Genomic DNA, 12,611 nt, shown 5'->3' with positions numbered 1-12,611 from the left:
CAAAATTGATTCATTGAAACACTTGCTAAATTACAATCATTGTGATGCATTTTCCCTATGTGAAACATGGCTAACTTCTAATATAAACCTTAACTTCCACGATTTTAACATTATCCGCTTGGATCGAGAAGACTCATATGGGAGGGTACTTTTAGGGATCAAAAAGTGCTACTCCTTCAATCGAATCAACCTCCCTTCGACGCCAGGCATTGAAGTTGTCGCTTGTCAAACAACAATCAAAGGCAAAGATCTTTGCATTGCTTCTATTTACATTCCTCCTAGGGCCATGATGGGATATCGAAGATTCTCCAACGTGATTGAACACCTTCCCTCGCCCCGCCTGCTTCTTGGAGACTTTAACTCTCACGGTACGGGGTGAGGCTGTCTATACGACGATAATCGATCTTCGACAATTCAAGACCTTTGTGACAACTTCAATATGACAATTCTGAACACAGGGGAAATGACACGGATTCCTAGACCACCTGCGCAAGCAAGTGCACTGGACATATCTTTATGCTCGACATCACTACGGTTAGATTGCAAGTGGAAGGTAATATCTGATCCCCACGGTAGTGACCACTTACCAATTGTAATTGCAATTCACCACTGGTTCAAGACCATCGGCACCAATCAATGTTCCCTATGACCTCACACGAAACATTGATTGGAAGAGCTACGCTGCTGAAATATCCAAAACTGTCGATTCAACACAGGTACTTCCCCCGGAGGAAGAATATAAGTTTTTGTCCAACTCGATTCTCGATAGCGCGATTCAAACTCAGACGAAACGAGTACCCGACGTGAACACCCAAAAACGTTCTCCCAACCCGTGGTGGGACAAAGAGTGCTCAGACGTGTACGCGGAGAAAGCTGCCGCGTATAAAACCTTCCGGAACGACGGGTTAGTTGCTAGTTATCGAGTGTACGCGATATTAGAAAAGCGAATGAAAAATTTAATGAAAGCTAAGAAACGCAGTTACTGGCGCCGGTTTGTCGACGGGTTAACAAGAGAAACATCGATGAGCACTCTTTGGGGCACGGCCCGACGTATGCGAAACCGAAACAGTACTAACGAGAGCGTGAAATATTCAAACCGTTGGATATTCGATTTCGCCAAGAAGGTTTGTCCGGATTCCGCCCCGGCACAGAAAATCTACCGCGCCGCGTCGCCTTACAATACCGCGAACGAAACACCGTTTACGATGGTGGAGTTCTCACTTGCTCTCTTATCATGTAACAATAAAGCCCCGGGGCCAGATAGAATCAAATTCAACTTGTTGAAGAATCTGCCAGACTCTGCCAAAAGACGCTTGTTGAATTTATTTAATAGGTTTCTTGAGGGTAACATTGTCCCACATGACTGGAGACAGGTGAGAGTCATCGCCATCCAAAAACCAGGAAAACCAGCCTCCGACCACAATTCGTATCGTCCGATTGCAATGCTGTCCTGTATCCGGAAGTTGTTCGAGAAAATGATCCTGTTTCGGCTCGACAATTGGGTCCAAACAAATGGCTTACTGTCAGATACACAATTTGTCTTCCGCAAAGGCAAAGGGACGAACGATTGCCTTGCGTTGCTCTCAACAGAAATTCAAATGGCATATGCTAACAAAGAGCAGATGGCATCAGTATTCTTGGATATTAAGGGGGCTTTCGATTCAGTTTCGATCAACATTCTTTATGAGAAGTTGCACCAGCATGGTCTTTCGCCAATTTTAAATAACTTTTTGCTAAACCTGTTGTCTGAAAAACAAATGCATTTCTCGCATGGCGATTTATCGACATCACGATTTAGCTACATGGGCCTTCCCCAGGGCTCATGTCTAAGCCCTCTCCTCTACAATTTTTACGTGAATGACATTGACGAATGTCTTGTCAATTCCTGCACGCTAAGGCAGCTTGCAGATGACGGTGTGGTCTCTATTACAGGTCCTAAAGCCGTCGACTTGCAAGGACCACTGCAAGATACCTTGGACAATTTGTCTGCTTGGGCTCTCCAACTGGGTATCGAGTTCTCCAAGGAGAAAACTGAGCTAGTCGTATTTTCTAGAAAGCGTGAACATAGCGCAACTACAGCTTCAATTAATGGATCAAACTATTGCTCAGGCTTCAACATTCAAATATCTCGGGGTATGGTTCGACTCTAAAGGTACCTGGGGATGTCATATTAGGTATTTGAAACAGAAGTGCCAACAAAGGATCAACTTTTTCCGTACAATAACTGGAACATGGTGGGGTGCCCATCCAGGAGACCTAATCAGGTTGTACCAAACAACGATATTATCAGTGTTGGAGTACGGATGTTTCTGCTTTCGCTCCGCTGCGAACATACACTTCATTAAACTGGAGCGAATCCAGTATCGTTGCTTGCGTATTGCCTTGGGTTGCATGCACTCGACCCATACGATGAGTCTCGAAGTGCTGGCGGGCGTTTTTCCGCTGAAAAATCGATTTTGGGACCTCTCATATCGATTGCTTATTCGATGCCATACTCTGAACCCATTGGTGATTGCAAATTGCGAAAGGCTTGTCGAGCTTAATTCTCAGACCCGATTCATGTCCTTGTACTTCGATTACATGGCACAGAACATCAACTCATCTATGTATAACGTCAACCGTGCTCATCTCTTAGATACTTCTGATCCAACTGTATTTTTCGATACATCCATGAAGGAAGAGATTTGTGGAATTCCGGATCATATTCGCCCACAAGTGGTCCCAAATATTTTCTATAACAAATACCATCAAGTCGACTGCGCCAAAATATTCTACACTGACGGATCAATTCTCGACGGGTCCACAGGCTTCGGTATCTTCAACGAAAATCTTGCTGCCTCATTCAAACTCAATTATCCTGCTTCAATTTACGTCGCAGAATTAGCTGCCATTCAGTATGCTCTCGGGATCATTGACACCCTGCCCTCAGACCATTACTTCATCGTTTCGGATAGTCTCAGCTCCATTGAGGCCATCCGTGCGGCGAAGCCTGGAAAGCACTCACCGTATTTCCTGGGGGATATACGGGAATATCTGAGTGCTTTATCTGAAAAATCTTACCAGATTACCTTGGTTTGGGTCCCGTCACATTGTTCTATTGCGGGCAATGAGAAGGCGGACTCTTTAGCCAAGGTGGGCGCATTAGAAGGCGACACTTACGAAAGACCAATTTGCTTCAACGAATTTTTCAGTATCTCTCGTCAGAGGACGCTCGATAGTTGGCAAACCTCATGGAGCAATGGGCATCTGGGACGGTGGCTACATTCCATTATCCCGAAGGTATCAACGAATGCTTGGTTTAAGGGGTTGGATGTGAACCGGGACTTTATTCGTACGATGTCAAGGATCATGTCCAACCATTACTCGTTTGACGCGCATCTCCGTTGTATAGGGCTTGCTGAAAGTAATCATTGTGTTTGTGAGAACGGCTATCACGACATCGAGCATGTTGTTTGGCTGTGCGCAGAGTACTGTGTTGCCAGGTCCCAACTAATAGATTCCCTTCGGGCCCGACGTAGATCGCCCTATGTGCCAGTCCGGGACGTCCTGGCAAGCCGTGACCACCCCTATATTTTTCTTATCTATATCTTTTTGAAAACTATTGATGTCCAAGTTTAATACATTTTACCCTCTCTCATTCACAGTAGAATCTCACCAACCTATCCCTGTATCTACAATATGGCATTGCTTCACGAGTCTTCGGTGCATACCCTTCTTGATAACCGTCTATCCAGAACATCATGACATACCGCACATGCAGATGATATAGAGTACCAATAATTATCCGAAATATCGACCCTCCCCTCGCCCCTGCGATTACAGGCTGGAAACTACAACACTACAACAAAGTGTGCATATCCGCCACAATGATCAATCAGCAAACGACGATGTCAATTACACAATATGTATCCCACTTCCTACCTTTTTCCTTTACTTACATAAGAGGGGAGCAAGCCGCCCCTAAATACGGCTTTCCCTTCCCCCACTAACATGTGACATGTAATATAAAAAAAATGAATTATCGGCCTCGTTAAGCTACAGCATTTGGGCCTAAATAAACGTATTTTAAGATACACAACATAGCTGGATTATAATGGGTTAAGAAATCATCAAAATAAAGCAATGTGGCTGTGTATTTGTTATTTCTCTGAGAATTAGAAAGAAAAAAAAACAAACGGCATAGTCGTTACTGATTAGAAGTAAACCGAATAACTTTACCACATTAACTGAATGTTTAAAAAGATATTTACATACAAAAATGAAGGCTTTCTTTCAATATTGATGATAAGAATTGATTAACATTAGGTTTTATTGTTTTATTGCACAAGTGTCACGAATAATGAATTAAATTTGTTACAATTTTACGTACCAGAAAGCAACCTTTGCTGCTACCTCTAGTACAGCCGCTGGAAATTTGCTATTGTGGATTTAATGTGCAGCGAGCGAACGTTCAGCCAGTGCTTTTTCAGCAGCGAAATTGATGGACAGATGTACATTCAGATCCAGCTCGATCGAAGTCATTTTGACGTGTTCAACAGCAACTGACAGGCACAAGACCTTTTTCATCTGGAATTTGATGGTTACCTTGACTTCGTCGATCCTCTACGTCATCGATTTGCTGTGCGCCAACAGACTGGGGAACTTGCCAGCCTTGTTAAGACCCGGGCAGAGCAGACAGGGAATCTGCTAGACCAGTGATTTGGATGATAGGAAGGCATCATACTTCTTAGCTTGCTTCTTTACCAGCATTATGTTCTTCTTAATCTTCTTAAGAGCCTTGGCATCATGTATAAAACATTGCTTTTACTTCATGGCAGTGCTGCTGATCACCAAAAACATAAACCTACATTTTCAGACGCATAATGTACTTTAACCTGGAAAGAGAGAAACAAAATCCTCCATTAGTCATTTGGACAGTAAGAACTGAACTGATCTCATCGGCGAAAATCTGTCCAACACCAACTCACCTCCGGTACCGGTTTTAACAACCTGAGCGCAGATCCGTTCCCTCAAAACAAGGCGACTTCCTGATATCAGTACCCATAAGCAATCCGAGTGAATGACAAGCGTATCACTTCCAGTGTCCGATATTAGATATGAACCAACTTGACTACCGGAGAAAAGTGTGTCGTTTTGGGGATCCTAGCTCTTCAGACCAATCTCGAGTTGCACCGTTTGCAGGAAGCGAAGATGGTTCACTCTTCAACACCTCATTGACGCACTCGTACAGAATGTTCTTCGATACTTTGGAACTGAAATGAGAAACGAAGGAAAAAGTTAATCATAACCTTAAAATACAAATTATGGAATATGACATGTGTAGCCAGAAATCGGACTGAAAATATACACGATTTCGCTGAAACTCATTTTGCCGAAACTGATATGCAGGTTAAAAAATTAATGTTATAAACAAAAATCATGCCAATAAACAGAGCACCAAATTTTAAAAAATACTCACGTCAATTTGCTACAGCTATCCGCACTCAGTCATCACTGCACGAGAAAAGAGAACAAATCTTGAGCGTTTTTTCAAAACGTCATATCTGCAATGAGTTACTCTCTGTTTACTTTCTCTTCTGTTAATAATTCGGTCACTTTAACATTTATCCCTCAGCTCTTTGCATAATATGCTAGCTAAAACCACCGTCTTTCGATCTGTACTGTAAAATAAGTGAAAAGTGTTATAGTGACGCCGTAAAAATCGAAGGAGAAAGTATAAACAGAGAGTAACTCATTGCAGATATGACGTTTTGAAAAAACGCTCAAGAAATCTTGTTGCTCTGTGTTGGTGTTTACCGTCTACCTCTACAGTTTGAGCACTGATGTTTTTGACAATGATGAATGAATTATTGTATCGCGGTTGCCAGATCGATTTATGCAATAGCATGCAGTATGAAGCTGAAAAGTCTGCAAACTTCTGCAAGATACTTGAGGGAGGAAAGGAGTGCGATGATATTTTAAATAATCCGAAATTTTAAATACTTCATGAAATTTAATGATAAAGGCCTTGTATTACGAAATATCTGAAGTCTGCACAAAATCTGCAGTGTAATTGAAAAATCTGCAGATTTTCTGATAAATTTGGAGATCTGGCATCTTATTTTCATTCCCCACCTGAAATTCATCCAAATGGTGAAAAAATATGGGGAAATGAGGCAAGATAGATCATCAGCATATGGGGTGAAATGGGCAGTTCGCAGATTTTTTGATTTTATCAATAGTTAGAGGCTCTTAAATATCGCGGTAATATGAAATTTCGACTCAGGGATAAAAAAGGAAGCATTTCAGCAAATAAATTTTTTTGACAAGAAACCTCTATTGAGTTGGGTTCGCAGCACATGGCACGTCTCGAGGCGACCAACGAGCACCAACGGCAACAACATACACCACATCTCTGCGGCGATAGCAAGCAACATGCGCGATGAAACGCACAAAGCAAAATGACACTACCCAGCCGGTTCAGTCTTCACTACGACAGAGCGATCGGCAGCAATGTTGCAGTTATAGCAGGAGACGATCCTTCCTTGCCGGAATAGTCGCATAAAGCAAAATTCAAATATCTGGTGATGTACCCCCCCGACTGGGCAGGCAGCGCAGTTGCCATGCACGCTTTGCTTGTTTGCAAGGTGATAGGGGATGCTGATTATAATAGAAGCACAGCGCGAATTGGATTGTAGCATACTTAGGTATTTATCCCAGGCTGCATTATTAGCGGAATGTAGTGTTTAAGTCTAGTAGTCCGCGTAAGGTGACAGAATATATTTTGAGCCCTATTCCTAAGTAATAAATGAGACCAGATATGATGAAAAAGTCACTAATCGGCATTCGAATGACCCTAGTAGTTCTCACCTATCACCAAAATATCAGCCCTGTAATCGTGCAACCAATGCCTGTCTAAATGAGTTCACGGCGCATAGAGTACGCTTCTTCTGCGGGAGGCATTCAACGATCACTGACGCGCGGCACTGTTCATGACGTCTTTGAGGAGAGAGCGTTCTTAGAACTAGTCAACAGTTGCTTCAAAAAATTAAAAAAGGTTAATAAATGAGGCAACAGAAGAAATATCAATGGGATTACAAAGAAAGTCAAGAATATAAATTTTATTATAACCTGAGTCTTAAATCTGTAACATGTTATGTATAATAAAAGAAACTCAGCACAAGAAATAAGAGTATTATTTTAAACTAGTTTGATTCTCTAACGCTATTGTGCGGAAAAAATAGAAAACATTCAAAAGGTGTATAAAAATATATTCATTCTCGATAATACATTGATGTTAGCACCACTATGCGGCCTAAATTATATTTATACACGAAAGCCTTTGAAATGCTCTACAACTTCGTAGAACATCAGATTGCATTATCTCTTACCATTGTATAGATAGGCGTATTACCTTGAATTAATTTTGCTCACTGGCGCCACCATGTGGTGGAATTTTGCATTTTTCAAATGAGAGAATAAAGTATTTTTTGCTACTTTACAACTTTGTAGAACATCCAAATGCTCCATCTCTTAGCGCTGTACAGATAGGAGCATTCCCTTTAAATTGCTTGTCTCATTACCGCCACCATGCGGAGAAATCCTGAAACTTCCCAGTAAAACCAAAAAGTCCTTTTATTTCTCTACAACTTTGTGGAACATCATAACTTTCTATCTCTCGTCGTTTCAGAGATATATGAGTTTTTCCTAACCTTGCCCCACCTTTGCATGTGGGTCACATATATGAGATAAGCGGAGTACGCCCTTTGCGCATGTTAAGCAGCAGTATCCAACTTTAAACGTTAATAACTCTTTAACGGTTGGTTGGATTGTCTTGCAGTCTTCGACAAACTTGTTCGGCATATCTTCAAAAGCTTAACTCCTTCCTAGGTCCGTGTTCGGAAGTTAACAGCGACCTCCAGGGGCGATAATGTGAACTGTGAGGGTTTCCCCATACATTTTGGCCAAAAATCCCATACAAACTTTAAGCTCGTTGGGGGAGGGGTTAGGGTTAACCGATTTCGCTCAAATTTGGACAGTGTCATTTTTTCATGATTTGGAACGACGCTAGGGGGTGTAGGTTGTGAAATTTTTTTTTCATGTAAATCATTGTCACCCTAATACACACACATACATTTGCCGATCTCGACGAACCGAATCGAATGGTGTATGACACTCGGCCCCCCGGGCCTCGGTTAAAAAGTCGATTTTTACAGTGATTGTATAGCCTTTCTTTATATGAGAAAGGCAAAAAAATGTCTTACCGTAATTGCTATCATTATTAAACCATCTGTTGCAATGCTATCAAAATATGGAAAGAAAACAGCGTTTTCATCTGTTCATCGAACTCTTACCTCCGGACTCTGCTGCTGTTGCTAGTATCACCGTCACTCTCCATCAGTCATGCACCCAAACCGTCCGAATAGGAAGAGATACTGCTACATGTCGAAATAATTTGCAACAACTCGTGGGCCTGTGGCTAGTGTGGCGGCATCGGTACCAAACTGTTGCCGTACAACTGCTTAATTTGCAACAACTCGTGGGGCTGTGGCGAGTGTGACGGCATCGGTACCAAACTGTTGCCGTACAGCTGCTTCACTTCCTCATGGTGTTATTCGGGTGGATATATAACTGTTATTTGTGTGAATTCTTCTGAATTTTTTGTCAATTGTCACTAATTTGAGTTCGTTCTAACGATTACTAGTAGGTCTTAGATGTCCATTTTCACTTCATATTTCGAGTTCTTCAGTGGGGGGTGTGGTATCTTTTCTCGCGGCCACCGCATCAGCATTATAGAATTCTCAACACAAAAACTTTACTGGCGATGCAAAATCGTAGTCACTTTTTATCGTAGTATCAGCCCGAGATAAAAATCGGAGGTGCGATAATTAGAAATTTCAAACGAACGAAGCTTCCAAGGTTGTTTATTTCACAAGCGTATTACAGAACGAGTCCAACACATTCTATCCTTCCACATCTGATCACAGTCACCTGAAGTTCGCTTCTTCACGGTCGCCATTTTGGATTGACTTTCTTTTAGATTGACAAGATGTAAATGGTTTGGTCGTTTTACATCAACTGGTTTATTCGGTTTTACAATCTTAAGAGCTAACCTAGCTAACCTGACTTTACTATTCTATGTACAATCAAGCTGGGAGGAGTCAGTTACAATTCCAAAGTACATAATTATGTACGGGTAGCGTAAAAAAGGGAAAACAAATCAATGAATAAGTATGGGTGCATCGGTTGCTATCGGTGCTTGTTTTCTTATGCAAGACTGGTTATTTGTCGCCTCGGCATAATAATGACCTAGTGAGAATGTTGCTATAACAAGTGGTGTGACCAGAATGGTTTAACTGGAATGCGCCCATCTGGTTATGCAAGTTGGATTTGAAAACGATCGTTCAAGTAATTTACGATCGTCGGGAAAATATGAGTGTGGCCTCGTTTCAAGTGGCCTGACTAAAGGATATGTTAAATTTGGGTTTTATGACCTGTGACCTGAGAAGGATTCACATTGGTGCATGTAGGGATTGGTTTTTATGACTTGTGGGAATATTTTGTGATGTTTTAAAGTAAGTCCGTTACAGGGGAGTTCCAACAAGATGGAACCTTACAGTACCTAGCTATCAGTGAAACGAGGACGATTCAAACGAGTGGGGACCCAACCCCTACAGTGACATCTCGCACGGACTGCCACCTCCAGCATATCGTTCCGTAGACTCTCCAAGGGACGGAGGAGGAAGCAACAATTCCACAGAATACAACCGACTGCGGGATGAGTTACTAAATCATGTGCTGAGGCGTGAACGAAACCAACAGGATGAACCGAGAAATCCAAAATCGATCCACAACTGGCCGTTCAAATTCTGAGGCGAAAAGGACACGACGTCACTCAATACGCTCTTGAACCGCGTGGAATATTTCGCTCGTTCTGAAGGAGTGGAGGAGGAAATTTTGCTTAGATCCATCAAGCATTTGTTGTTGGAAGACGCACTGGATTGGTATGGACGAGCTTTTGCACAGGGATTACTGCTGTCGTAGTGGCATTTCAAAGAAGAGATTCGACGGGAATTCTTACCTGGTAGCTACGCGCAGATTTTACGCATCGAAGCGAATTTCCGGTTCCAAAGAACAAACGAATCGTTCGCCAAATTTTATTGTGACATTTCAGCACTGTTCTGCTTCGTTAGTCCACCGATGACAGAAGATGAAAAATTCTTCATCGTGAAGAAGAATATGAATGCGGAATACGCGGCGATAGTAGCGACTGCCAGACCACGAACATTGCTGGAATTGGCTGAGGTCTGCAACGGATTTGACGAAACAAGATTATTACTGAACCGGCAGCGACGTGTACCGTTCCCGCACAATACTCTACTGGAGCCAAACTTTGCGACCCCAGTCTCCTCGCAAAGAACATACTCGGGCGCAGTTGCTCCACAGAGGTTCGGTAGAGTACACACGATAGGGCTACATGAAGCACAAGAAGTCCAATCAGACAGCGATCCAATAGATTCAACATGTGCCGAGCAGCCCAAGTAACCAATAAGCATTATAACGTAGCCTAATATCTGCATTAGATCTACATATAAAGCTGTCCTAAAAAGCCGCGAAGCCTTAAATACTTATATAATGCTGGTATTATGCCAGAAAAGTCGAAATATAGTGCTATTACTGTGCAGAGATTGACAGCTCGTTTCTGCAGTACTAATGCTATTATATAGCAAAAGCGCACAAATGTCAAATTTGAAAGCCTTATATTAGCACTACTAATGCTATTAAAAAGCTTCTGTTGACTGTCATTGTCCGAGGGTCTGCCCCAAAGGGAAGAAGAGAGTGTCCAGATAAGAATAAGAAGAGTGGCAGATTTGACAAGCGCAAAACAGATTCAAGATAATCTGCATAAGGTGCATGCATGTGTGTACAATAATATTATTGGTGGCAAACGCCTTGAGAACCTCAAAAAGGCTGAAAGCACTAGTTTCTATATTCAAAACATTGTTTTAATTAATTTCGATTTTAACAACTTCTTTTTTCTGGAAGTAAAGCAGTATTTACGCAATATAGATGTTGCCAATTGTAAAACCAAAACTCTCGCTTTACGTATGCCTATACCTTATCTGGTATCATCTTGGGTTTTCACGTCATTTGCAGTTTGACAAGACCAAAATTTGACAAGACCATAATTTTATGTTGGAACGGTCTATCCCTGAGAATCATCATAGGAAGGGCAATCCCTCGTCATTGCCCGCCATGGTTTTAAAACTAGGGGCAGATCACTCTAGGAATGTATAACAAATTTGCATCAAATTAGAAAAAATGCATTTAATTTCCATTTTTTCATCAACTTTGCACTCCCTCGCACAAAAGTTTGTTTAACAATCGTCCTACGCTAATCCATTTTGTTCGACATTGTGTTGAATATAGGGCTAGTTTTTTGTAAAGTTTATACGTCTTACACGCAACGCAAAATACATTGCACGCAACGTAAAATACATTTTGAATTTCTATTTTAATGGAAAGAAATGCATTTAATTTCGCTGATTTTTCAAAATGCATCACAAGTGATCTGCCCCTAGTTTTAAAACCATCTATTATGTTTCCTTTCGGTATGATGAGCAAAAAGGAAAAAATTTAAAATAAAATATTCTGTTTAAAACCGTAATTAACTCTGTTCTAATGCATTGTAATGAATATCCTTAATGGGTTTTCGTTCTCACATGATATGAATGTTTACGAAAATTGCCTTTAATAAGTCTCGAACTGAGGTACCTTGCCTCGTCCTTCACGGTAAGTGCGCTGCGTTTGCTTCCTGGACTATATTGCATATGTTCGATTGAAATGAAATATGCCGAATATAATCTTCAAGAAGAGTTGCATAACAAATAAACCCACAGTATTATAATAGCATTATATCAGCTTTTTATTTGCTCTATTATGGCATTAAATGCACTTGTAAAGTTTACATGCATTAAAGATCCTTGAAGCATGTACGCGTTATATCAGCTTTATATACGCAAATAGAGCAAGCGATAATGCTATATGTCGGCTTTGCAGTTATGCATTATTGATGCTAATATAGAGCTTTATTGCGTTGTTAATGCTATAATGGAGTTTCAATGCAACATTAGTGCAAATGTATAGCCAATATAGTGCAATGGCTTAATGCTTATGGTTACTTGGGAGGAAGATCAAAAGTGGGCATAACAGCTGGAAAACCTTTGGCAACAGGTGAATGCGCTGAAAGGGCGGTTTGAAAGGAGAGAGCAACGTCGACCCGCAAATTCACAAGGATTCCCGTACCATCAGTCGACGCAGGAGCGACGCGGAACATCGAACACAGTAAGCAACATACCACAACCGCTGACGCAGAACCAACCGCGGTCGCAGCAGCAACCCCAGCAGACTTCCATTCACGTTCAAGAACCACACGATGAATCAAGGCGTTCAACGCTATCATGCTGGAATTGTGATGAAGACGGACAACGATTTATGGACTGCCCGAAGCCCCAAGCAGTGTTGTTTTGTTACCATTGCTTTCGGAAAAGTTATTCGCTTCGCAGATGTCCCATCTGTTCGACGGTGCAGGGAAACGTACAGGCGAGGAGTCAATGACAGAGGGAGCAGCA

At 41.7% G+C, this 12,611-nt stretch overlaps 1 pseudogene; it reads right to left on the bottom strand.

Annotated features, from left to right (window-relative positions):
* Positions 1-4,394: 4,394 nt before the first annotated feature.
* Positions 4,395-4,909, bottom strand: LOC131680377 (large ribosomal subunit protein uL1-like; annotated as a pseudogene).
* Positions 4,910-12,611: the final 7,702 nt, after the last annotated feature.

The sequence above is a fragment of the Topomyia yanbarensis genome, chromosome 2 (assembly GCF_030247195.1).
Source record: "Topomyia yanbarensis strain Yona2022 chromosome 2, ASM3024719v1, whole genome shotgun sequence".
Lineage (NCBI taxonomy): Eukaryota > Metazoa > Arthropoda > Insecta > Diptera > Culicidae > Topomyia > Topomyia yanbarensis.
This window is presented reverse-complemented; position numbering and strand designations above follow the sequence as displayed.